We start from the raw sequence: 12,396 nt of genomic DNA on the forward strand, positions 1-12,396 counted from the left end.
TCCAATAGTGGAGTGCTTGCAATGCTTTTATTCCTCCCCTCCAACACTGGTTAGAGCCTGGGGTGTGGGAGGGGGTCCTAGAAATCATTTTTCATTCACAGTTTCCATCACTTAGATACTGATCAGCCAGAACCTCAAGAACTGCCCCTGTGCCTTAGATTTATCTTGCCTCTACAGGGTTATCATTTTGCATAGAAAGAGATTTTTTGCCACGTGATAAATGCAGAGGTAATATTTTAGCAAAAAAGCCAGTGAAGTTCTAAATCACCATCTACTTTGGCTTCTATACAGCAGGTTCGGACTCTATAGACATTTTTCTTTTACAGAGCCCACAGAGAAAAGCCAATTATTTCAAGAGAAAGGAATGCGTTAATGTCTGCACTCCGTAGTTATTCATTAATATTTTTCTTGCACTGCTTCCATAGTTCTAAACACCCTATGCTTCATAAAAGAAAGAGGGGGGGGGGGGGGAAATCAAGGAAAGCCATTAAGCTTTTCATTCCTAAAGTGCCAGACTTCAAGACTAGGACACGTTTCCATTGATTACTGTGGAAGAAAGATGGAGCTGGGCCAGCAGCACCCAACATCACTGCAACGTTAACAGCCTTCTGCAAAAGGGACGGTCACGTGGGAGTCCTCCGAGCCTTTGTGTTTTATGCAGTGATGTGTGTATGTGCAGCCACTAGCTGTCCCTGGTCCATCCCAACAGCAAGCCCGGAATACACCTTTGGGGTCGGAATACAGCCAGAGGCCGGGGCCTCTCCACCACTGAGTCATTCCCCTTCTGTCTGCATGACTTCCACCACAAACTGCACATCAGCTGCTTCCTGGGCCGCCCCGGCTAATGACAACCCAGTTGGCATTCAGTCGCTGTCCTTTTACAGACCTTCATTCTGCTCCAAATGATGGCAAAGATTCAAATCATCCAAATAGAATCCGGCTCCTCGGCAAGGGAGGCAAAGCTCACAGAGTTCTCAAAAGCTACCAGAATTCTCTCAGTTCTCGATGCTTGCACTGGTCAGGGAGAGAAAAACATTACATAATTTTTTCCTCTTCAAACACGAGCCCCACGTCTCTCAGAGGAGGAATCCCAGTTCCTTTTCTTTCCTAGAGGCAGGAACAGAAGTTCTCTTACAGGCAGAGCAGAGCAAGAAAGAAGTTAGGGCTAAACCTGTACTTGGTGAACACTGCCGACCCCACAGCACTGCTGGCGTGGCTGGGGGGAGCGTGCATTTGTTTTGCCACACCCTGGAAAGCAGGACGGGAAATGAAATCTCCTGTCTCATGGTACAGCTATTACAAGCACAGGGTCTAATGAGCCGTTACCACAAACACAGCGGGAAAGAGTAGAGAAAGTGAGTAAGGGTAACTTTATGGGAGTTAATTTTTTTTTTTTTTTAACATTTTTTCCCCTCGCTCTCGTGATAAGCAGTCATCTTCCCCAAAACACCAACAGATTAAATCCAGCCATCGGATCAAAACTACAGGAGTTTGGCAGAACTAGTTTGCCGACACCTTCCTGTGCTTTTACTACCATGATAAGAGTACCTGAGAAGAGTACATTTCAAGTTTCTGTGGTCAAAGAGAGCTCCCGCAGAGATAGGCGTATCTCAAAGTACGAAGCTGCCTTGGGGAATGCTGGACAATGCTTAGCACCAATCTGAGAGCAGACTGCAAACAAAAAGGGGAACGCGTATCCGATACGTGCTATTGTAGGGCTGTATTTAGTTCTTTGTAGTTATTAAGAAATAAAACTACACTGGTCGATCAATGAGGAGGCTGGGAGAAAAGTCATCTTTAGGAGCTGTGTACAACCATCCATATTCTTAATGTATAGGATTTGTATTGCAAGCCAGAGCATCCTGTTCTCATACAGACTGGGAAGATTAATTTTATGGTAACTCAACATAGTTAAGAGAACTCACTGGCTTTTTACTTACATGTTAATATATTCATCGAGGCTTATGCAAAACTGATACACAAAGGCTCCTTCTGGTGGACTTCAGCAGCATTATCCAAGACATGAAATGGAGCAGCTGCAGATCACCAAACCAAGTGTCCTGGATTCCACTGAAAATCTTAGAGAAGGTGGCACTGCAAGACCATCCAGGTACAGAACTGTGTAGAAATGGTCCCCGTGTAAAGGAAGAAAAACAAATTATGGCAAAGGGAGTTGTACCTCTGGGAGCACAAGGACAGGACAGAGAGATGGGGAAAGAATAGCAAATTCGTTGCAGGGAAAAGCTAGCCCGGTTCCTTGCTCTCTGCAAAGCCGCAAAGTCTTTTCTGTTCTTGTCCCTCCCTTGGCAGGGAGCGGTGGAATGAATGTCAGTGAAGCTCTGCGGTGCTCTCCTTGTATACTTGTCTGAGCATTTCCCTTTCTTCCCCTGGTGTCTTTGGGAGAATTGTGTTGAGACATCCCAGGTCTGATCTGAAAGCCATTGAAGAACCTCCTTCATCATTTCTCAGGAAACTGATGGGCTTTATTTTTAAAATGGAGCAGGGCTACTGTGGAGCTCTGACCTTTTTCGGTTTCTGCTGCTGCTTAGCCAAGACTTCATTGCTGTAGGGCAGTGCCCTTTGGTTTTGTCATGGATACCCGCTTACTGGTTATTGCAACAACAGTAGATGAAACATCCCTCTTAGAAGCTCCGCAGTTAAATAAGTTAGCTGGAAAGCAAGGGACTTACTGTGGGAACTGTTTGGTTTGTTAGTTTTACTAATGCTCAGTCTGGATGCTGGCCACCAGCAAGGCTGTGAACAGTAGCGTAGCTGGGAGATCTTGAGGGAAGCTGCATTCAGTGGCATTTGGTTTAGGTTATAGCAGGAAATTCTGCATCTGGGCCCTTTGTCTCAGATTTTCTGCTTTGATGCCCTGAACACACCATGACCATTGCTTAACTCAGAGCTGCTGCTGCAACAAGAATTAAAAAATAAAAATTCTTACTCTTTGGGCCACTTGTAACAAAATATTTGAGTAGAGGATGTCCTAATTGGGACTGCTTTTTGAATAGGCTTTTGCTTCAGTAGGAATCTTTCCATAGGACTTTTTCCTCTTCTGAAATATTTTGGAACTGGGGATGCTGAGTAAGCTCTACTTCCTTTGCTGGCTACACTAGTTACATAGAAGCAGACCATCAGCTCTAGTGGTCACAGAATGATCCGTTTCAATGATGCAAGTAACCTGCAATGAAAGAACATAATAAGATGCCGCATGGATATGGACATCGGTAACTCTTGGATTGAGAGAAGCAACAAATGGGACACCTGACGCGACTCTGCTGGACCACAAACACATTTTAGAGAGTGGTGAAAGGAAATGTCATTAAAAGACTAGTTCCACTTCTCCAAACCTGCCTGCCCTCCCACTTGGTATCCCTTTGCAAAATGAAAGTTGTGTGTTTGTACGTGTAATCATGGTACATGTGTACATGTGTAATCATGGTAACGGCTAACAAGATTCCCTACAATTAAAACAGAGGCTAGGGAGAGACATTGCAGAGCTCATAACTGCTTGGAGGATCTGGCCACAGGAAGGCAGAGCTGCAATGCAAGCCTTGGGTAGAAGTCTAGATTAAAATATAGGCATAAGAGGAATAATGGCCAATGAAACTAAGAGGCTGTGCCATCACATTGCTCATACACCTGGCAACTACCAGCAAGGAGAACTTCTATATTCAGGAATGTTGTGCTTTGTTCTTTATTGATGGTATGCGTCCAGAGCTTGCTATTTCTTTCGCCCCTCCTCTGGTCCTGCACTTCCCAGGACCAACAGGCAATGTTAGGAATCAAAGTCCACTGGATGGTATACCACTTCCAATTGCTACTGCTGGCTGCTGCCACTGTCAGAGCTTCCTTTGCTCCTATCTACCAGGAGATGAGTTGTGGCAGTGTGAGCTGCAGGGAGTCTTACTGCCACCATCACCGTTTCCTACGAATTTCTCGGAGGCTATGCTCAGCTGCAACACAGTAGCTTGGCGCTTTTTCTTCCCCATGCTCTTGTGCCCATCACGCATGTCACAGGGGAAGAACGACCCACCTGTTTGGGACCAGGAAGGATTGGGTCAGCAAGGAAAGTTGCTTCAGTGGACTAGCGGTGAACACATGCTGCAGCGCACCTTGAGTGGTCAAACCTACATTTATTGGTGCTGGTATCAGCAAATGGGTGCTGGTTACTCTGCTCTTGGGGAATTTCTCCTCCAGGAGCTACGATGCGCTGTTCATCACAGGTAGCCTCCTGGGAGTTGTGTGTGTAAATGTCCCAGTCAACCAGACTGTACCCAGGCTTGGCAAAGCATGCTGGGGAGCTGGAATGACAATGCAGCGAGGATGCAGTACATCTGGTCGGGCCTGCCAGCTGGGGATTGTCACAGTCTGACAGCAGGGAGCTGTGCTGGCTTTCTGAGCAATGAAAATACTGCCCTTGATTAGGATGGTGACTTGTTTTCTGGCATGGTTGGCATCTATACCAAATAGTTTTGTCATCATCAGTATTGTAATGTCTTGGTGTAGAGCAATGGTAACCCTTGCCTTTCCTGTGACCTTGGAGATGATCGCTCTTTGGCATATTAGTGAATAAACTAATGAAAAGTGCTGTGATGTTCATACTGCAGCTAAATTACACAACAAATCCACGAACCCCTTCACTAGCTGATTTCAGTTTCTTCTTTACTTTGTAGGAGAAGGCAGGAAAGGGACGATAAAGGTTAGAAACAGAAAAGGAGCAGGACAAAGCAAACAACTCGCGTTGATTCCTGGACCAGAAGTTTCTATCCAGATTTTCTACCACAACTCCTCCACTGATAGTAAGTAAGTAATGGTGTACATAAGCTGCAAGATAAAGAGAGATCCAGCAAACATATTGCTGCTATTGACAGCATTAGGTGATGTCAGAAGAACATTAAATATGAAGGCCAAAATACTGCCCGTTTCCTCAAGTTTACCTTTGGTGATACCATGGAGGAAGAGTCTCTTCAGGAACAGGCTCAGGTATCCCCAAACCTGAAGGGCAGGGCAGGGCATGGGGAGAAGGGAGAGAAAGATAAAGAGACAAAACCACTAGTCATCATCTGCTAAACACAACCTCCAGTAAAGATACTGTTCCTTTCCTGAATTTCTGCACAGAAATTCTGGCTCTCTTTAATGAAGTATTGTCCCATCTCTCTCAGGCTGGGATTTTATTATCAAACAAAAGGGGTTTCCTCCCTGAAAAAGTTTTTAAAAAAAACCATTCCACTTGAGTCTAACTGCAAAGCTTACATCTCAAAATAGTTCAACAAATGTTTTCACTATTTTGATTTTATGTTGTACTTTGGGAAAATATTAATTGTTACTTCATACTTTTATTAGCACTTTGAAAACCACAAACTACATTTTAAAATGAGCAAGAAATAATTTCATGTTCTCTAAAGGAAGGAAGCAGAAAATTTCAGGCATTTTGAAACAGCATTAATAATTATTTTTATTTTTCTTCAAATATTTGTTTGAGCTGTTATGTTAGAACTAAGTGGTATTTTCTGATTTCAAAAAAAGAAAAGAAAATGCCAGAAGGTTCCTAACAATCTCTGCCAGGGCCACATCCCATGACCCTTCCATGGGATTGCATGTGACACTGGTAGCACAAACCGAGCAGGAACCGTCCACCCACTCCAACCAGGGAATAGTCAGGACGCAGAAGAACATTAAACAAGATGTCTCAGCTCCAGGACATACAACACAGTTGTATGGGCATAACAGACATTCTTAACAGCTAAAGAAAAGTTAATTCAGAGCTGAAACACATCGATAGCACTGGGTCAGACCTCAGGCAGGCCATTTCTATCCACCTTCCCACAGGCGAGCATACCCAGGTCTGATCCATACATCTGGGTCGCCTCCTTAACCTGGTGGTGTCCTCTTCTCCGGGTTGCTGTATTTTGGACCTTACTAATAGAGACTCTTCTGTCTTGTCACATCCAATGAGATAAATAATCCATCTACTCTGATTATCAGCCTTCCAATTTCTGATACTTTTAGAAGGTATTTAATGCCTGCAACGAACCTGGCCAAGTACAGAATACCACGCACAAAAAAAAAAAAATAGATGATCAGCATGGTATGTAATTAACCTTCTTTAAAGGTTTAGTTAGAAACTCTTATAGCCTTCTAGTCACCATGTCTATGCTATTAAAACAAAAGGCAGCAAAGATTCACTGCAGTGGCTCTGAACAGGATATGAACACGAACCATCAAGACATCAAAACAACATATCAGCACTGGATACAAAAGCTATATCCATGATATTTAAAAAGAAAAAACACAGTTACCTGGACTGAAATCTGGGCAGAATGATTCCAGCTTCTACATGATCTCAAAAGGCCTAAAATGTACCTTTTATAAAAAACTCGGTTACCGCACTGCCACAGAAGGGCAGCACAATCACAGACCGCAAGGGTCAAAGCTCACTCAGGTGATGCCATCCAGTTCCTTACAGTACAACACTCACATCCAATCGGCTGGGGCATCACAGTCATTGCTAGCGAGGAAAAGCCATCAATAGCTCAACAGGCAATTGTCAGCAACACCATGTCCCCAACATTGCAGCAGGACAATGACATCAGCTGAACATGACAAGTGAAACAAAGGCAGGCCATTTCCTGCTAAATCACACAGACCAGTCACTACACTGTGCTTTTAGTTAGTGGATAAGCACACAGAGAATAGCATAAGACAATACAGAGGGTATGTATTACATGCATTCTCAGAACGACAAAAAGGCTGACAGATCAGTTGATCTGTATTTTTGAAGTAAAGTCATGCTCGTGAATGAAGCGTATGGATTGGTACTAAATCAGGAAATCCATTCTGCTTACCGGAGTATGGTTTTCCTTTTGCCAGCCTGGGGGTGCCAAGGCCAGTCCTACCTCAAAGGACATTTTCATCAGCCTACAAGAACTAAAACCAACTCCTCTGTTTCCTTACCAGAAGGGCAGCTTTGACAGCACTGTCCATAAAGATAAGGAGGCCTAATAAGAGCAAGACAGTAGCAAGTAGGTTCTCAGATGACTCTGTGATAGGAAAGTTACTATTGAGGAACTTTGCCCTGGGCCAAGCCATGTTCAGAATAGTTTGGAGAGTTCAATCTTCTCTTTCATTTCCCCACTGCTGCTGGCAGGACCACCAAAGAAAGGTGCTCAGATGATGAACAGGATGACCTAAGCCATTGCAAAAGACACAGGTCAGCGTTACAGAATGACTCGAACTGCATCGCACAGCCTATGGCTGAACAAAAGCTCGATAGAAGGGTTCAGTGAAAAAGGTTTTGCTAAGCTGTTCTCTTTTAATAGACATTCTCATCTTTCTGTGTTTTTGCGAAAAGCCATTTCAGTTCAGTGAATGTGTTTCTGAAATGCTACATACTAATATTTGAACTCTGACAACATTCAACAGACGTAAAAGTTGTTCTTTACAAATATATAGGTACTGTTCCATAAATTAAACATTAATGCATAATCAACCAATTACTGTCTGCAACCCTGCTGCTTTAGACCATGAATGGACATTATGTAGAAAAAGGAGACCTCCAAGGAAAAGAGTCAGCTATCTGCAGAAAGCAATTACCTGTCAGTAAGTGATATCTGTCCTTTTGAGTCCATACAAATCCCACTGTCTTACAGCAGGAGCATGGCAGACAGCTGTCCTTCCAAAGAAAGATTGTATTTTAACTCTGGTTTTAGTCATTTGAGAATAGTTTGAGCTACTGCATTATCTCTGCACTTTACCAAGTACAATAATCATAGTCTATTCTAAACAAAATGTATCTCCCTTTGCTGTAGACTGGTAGTTGTATTGTAGGCTAGCAGAGGAAGGTGACTGAACCAGCTGACAGTGGCTCAGAAAAAGGCATTTGAACTTACACCTTTCTGGGAGACGGCACAACTGTGATTAAGTACCTTGGGAGGGTCTGAAGAAAATCCGTTACTTGAGTTTTGCTCTATCATGTTTCCAGGAACTGAACATTATCGTTCTCCTTATCTGGTCCAGCAAACCAAAGAATGCAACACTAATCATTTACATTTAAGAAACATTACTGACAGAAAGCAAGCAGTATCAAACTATAAAGCATTTGTTAATACACCGTAAAGTAAGGAGAGACTTAACTGACCTGGGTATTTAACATGCAGTTTCCAGCATTTTTCTATTACTACAACAAACTCATTACTGGATCTCAGCATATACATACTTTACTTGTGAAAAGCAAGTGCAAAAGATATACTGGACAGTAAAGGGTAAACTTTCCCTATTCACAGTTAAGAGCATTACCTTAATCTTTTATCTAGGCCTGCTTTTCAGTGGCACTTGATACAGGAGCTATACCAAACACTTCCTTGAATACATAAAGCCAGAGATTGAGTTACACATGATTGAAGATCTATGCTGCTAGTAAGACAAAAGCTCCTATATTACGTGGCACATGCCTGCTAAATTATTGAAGTGTCTCTTCAAACTGAATATATTCACTGGATAATTAGTCAACAGAAGAAAATGGTCTCTCTTTACAAAGCTAACGTTGACAGGTATTGTATCTTTTATGCGCTGTAACAAAAAGTATTTGCAGAACTGATGCAACACAAACATTTGGAATTGCCCTGTCAATGCGCAAGTGCTCCCGAGGCACACGGCGTCCTTTGTGATATTGCCTCAGTCTCGTTATTACCTTACAAGCAAGTCCTAAACGGCGCAAATCCCTTTCACCTAATGTAGCACTGCCCCCATTCCAGAAGCAGGTAAATGGTACAAATAAACAGAGGCTTGCTTTGCATTTGAGGAACGAGTCCGATCAAAGTGAAATAGATATCTGTAAGCTTGACTCCAGCCTCTGCTGCTGTGTCAAGCGGGACCTACCCGGGGCAGTGCAGACAGACCACGGCTGCTTTGAATTCATAATGCTTGTAGTTGCGATATCCCACCGTGCCACTCCAGCAGCTGTATTCTTATGAGCTTGTTTCCTGCTGCAGATTCTTGGGAACACAGCCTGCTCCATGTGTACACAGAACATACCGCACAATGGAAGTACTAGCATCTGTCTGCTGAAACCATCACAGCCAGCCAGCTGATGTTGCTTCGTTTATTCTGACCTGGCAAGGAAAGAACAGTAGCAGTTTCCACACTTAAAATGGCTGTCCTATAGCTGAGAGCAGTGGGACGGTCTCTGTACTGCCTGTATATAAACCTAAGCTTACCTGGAAATAAGAATAAACGGCTATTAGCTGTTTGAACATGAGCTGTAGGATGAAATACACAGTTCTATCAACCCCAACTCACAGCCTGAGGTGTGCAAAGACAAGATTCTGCCAATGCAGATATTACTGGGTTGTGTTTTTTTTCTTTTAAAGTACGCCTGTCACCCGCCACTAAGGGGACAGACAGGTTCTTTTAGGGATCCTTGGCAGAACGATGACGACACTAAATCACAGTTACAGTTAGAGCTTTATTTTCTTAACAGGGTATTATGATTAGCGTAGCACAGAATTTATGATTACAATGGCACAGGATTTCTACAAGTAGAAGCAATTAGTACAATCTATGAATAGCATAATACAGAATTTATAATACAACATAATTTATCACCTGGCCCCTCTGAAGATCAGGATGGATCTTAATACATGGTCTGCTGTATCAATATAACAATCATAATCTAGACTCAAAAAATCATATAAAAGAATACGAGTCACTCAGTCCTCGGAGGAAGCAGACGACAGTGGAGGCATCCCTGGCCACGGGGAAGGGGGGGTCACGGGTCTCACTCTCCAGCAGCAGTTTGGGTCCCAGTTCCCCACTTAAGGCTTCCAAGTGCTTGATTTTATAGACAGCGCTCTGTGTGCTGCTACGCTTCCCCGTTCTGCGACAGGGTCATCAACACCACCTGGCTGGCCGGGCGCCTGGACCTTCAAGGCCAGCAAGGGAGTAATGGGCCTGGTGCCCAGGAATCTTGAGGCCGGCAGGGAGGTGAAGAAGAAATCTGTTTGGTTTGTCTACTTGGTTCACAGGACCTTCAGGGCTTGACAGAGGGAAAGGGAACAAATACATGACCCGCTCGGTCACAGAGAATGGCTGCTTGCCTTATAAAATGGCGTTAGTTACGCTAACCACATTGCCAGGAGTCGGGAGCAGGGGCTACTGGTCACATACGCCCCAGGGACAAAATAGCTGCATGGGGTAAATAAGCAATTTAAAACCATATTCAAATCTTATAATTCAAGACTATTTCTCACTTTCGTTATCTTGTGCATTTCCAAGCTTTGAAAATTAAAATAAGACAGACATTGCATTTCAAATTTTTTGAAAAAAGTGCCCTTGTTTTTAAGTAGCATATCACTGAGCTTACCTGTTTGTTTTTTAGTGAAGTATTTCTATTGGCTCTTTTCTTTCTTCCTTCAAGAAATCCAGTGTAGAAAAAAGCCTGGAGCTGCTTACCAGTTTTAAACCTAGAGTCTCCTACGACAGCAGTATGAAAAACAGTCTAAATTATTAAGATTTGTCTTAGAAAGGGAAGTTAATTAGAACGCTAGTAGCCAATAGTCCAGCTCATGTGCTAATTCCCTCAGCTACACCCTCGCCTAATTCTAAACTTAAATGCCTGGTCCCCAAACATGCTACCAACACCTTTAATACTACCCAGGTCCCCAAAACTCAGGCAGCCATACAGACATCTCGCTAAGCAGCTAAAAGAGCATCTCATAGTTTGTTCTAAAAAGGTCTTGGTTTACATTTATGGATAGGTATCATGTATACTCCTGTAGAACTCAAATTAAAAAATATTTCCACCTTGTATGTATCTTCTTCCATTCTCTGAGTATTTTGGGATAGCCTGATATTACAAGTAACTGTATCTTGTGTTACAGCACACGTGCAGTAGCTCGGCATGGCACTGCTAGCTCCAAAGGGAACTTCGGCGGAGCCAAGGGAGCAGCAGTCCATGCTGCAGGGAAAGCTTTCCTTAAGAAGCCATCAATACTGCCATCTCCTGGCATAACAGGAGATTTACAGCAACAGCTTTAAATGGCACATTTAGAGCATTTTGTGCATACTGCAACTGCTAGTGTAGAAAATTTTGTTAGGGAATTATTTTTATTCCGAATTTGTTCCATTCATTATTTTGTGTTGCAGCACTAGATGATGATTCTCACCTGGCTGGTAAGCTGAACAACCTAAGGGAAATGTTTTACATAGAAGTTTTTGATGGAGATTCACTTTGAAAGAAGTTAGTCTTACCCCAGACTGCAAATGACACTTAGCTAGTGAATCCGGAGATGTAAAAACGTAACAGCATAAACCTTAACATTTCATTTTGCCCTGGTCCATCTCTACAAACAGCAACAGCAGAAAAGAAAATGAGAAATAAGTGGCTTCTATCATTTCAAAGGCCAGATAGTAAAAACCTTTTGATATTGGTTTGACACAATTCCTTATTCTGGACAGTTGCCCAAACACCTCATCTGCAAACAGCACTTAACCACCATTAAATTGAACTAGGCCTAAGCAATAGTTTTACTGAAATTTCCCACATACACCTAACCACACCTCTATCTCAAATCCATACTTCTCCGAAGAATGATTCAAACTAACCTGTTTTCCTAGCCAAGGAGCTAGGCTGGAGCACTCACCAATTCAGCTATTACATTTCATCTGACAGATGGTAAATTAAGATACTCTGCCTGACTGCTTGCCATTGTGCAAACATGTCTTGCTTTCATTTGTGAAAGGCTTTAGCAGACAAGCTTTTTGTCAATTGCTTCGTTTTCCGAAATACACTTCATTAAACCAACATGCAAGACCACTGACATGCAAGACCAGCAGGAGGAAGGTTAAGATTGTTTATGAACAATTTTCAGATAAGCTAAGTCCCCATTTTGGGGGGTTTAAATGAGCTGCTCTTCAGGCCAAAGATTATTTTTCTGCAACAAAGCACAAACATTGACAGCAAACTTTCAAAAAATTAATGAAAATAATTTATTTTATAAATCTAGCATTCCTGTGGTTAGTGTTGTGTACACGTTAGAATCTTACATTCTACTCCATTCAGGTTTTTTTGACAGGCAACTGCCATAGAATAGCAAATTAATACATTTCCAGAGCATGCGCTAACACTTATTTGCGTGTGAATAAGCTCTCACTACACGTTTGATGCTTGAAGGGATACAGCTGTGTGTACTTCACAGGAGAATCTTGCCATAATTCCAGGGAGGAATAAATTGCTAATGCATTCTCTTAACTTGGGTAATGGAAAACAAATCAGTTCAAAGTTTGATTCTGTCCTCCCAACTGAATATATCTAACGTGCACAGCAACGTAATGGAAAATATGCCCTTCTGAAATTAGTCTGAACAATTAATGCGATGACTAAATAATTCTGAA

General features: G+C 42.6%; 1 long non-coding RNA gene across 1 annotated transcript; it reads right to left on the reverse strand.

Annotated features, from left to right (window-relative positions):
* Positions 1-1,410: 1,410 nt before the first annotated feature.
* On the reverse strand, positions 1,411-7,870 carry LOC128141742 (uncharacterized). Its single transcript, XR_008235162.1, has 3 exons — positions 6,961-7,870; positions 4,944-5,001; positions 1,411-3,184 (listed from the first exon to the last, which is right to left on the reverse strand). It is a non-coding gene; the product is annotated as an uncharacterized LOC128141742 (long non-coding RNA).
* Between the last annotated feature and the right edge of the window lie 4,526 nt (positions 7,871-12,396).

The sequence above is a fragment of the Harpia harpyja genome, chromosome 1, assembly GCF_026419915.1.
Source record: "Harpia harpyja isolate bHarHar1 chromosome 1, bHarHar1 primary haplotype, whole genome shotgun sequence".
NCBI lineage: Eukaryota > Metazoa > Chordata > Aves > Accipitriformes > Accipitridae > Harpia > Harpia harpyja.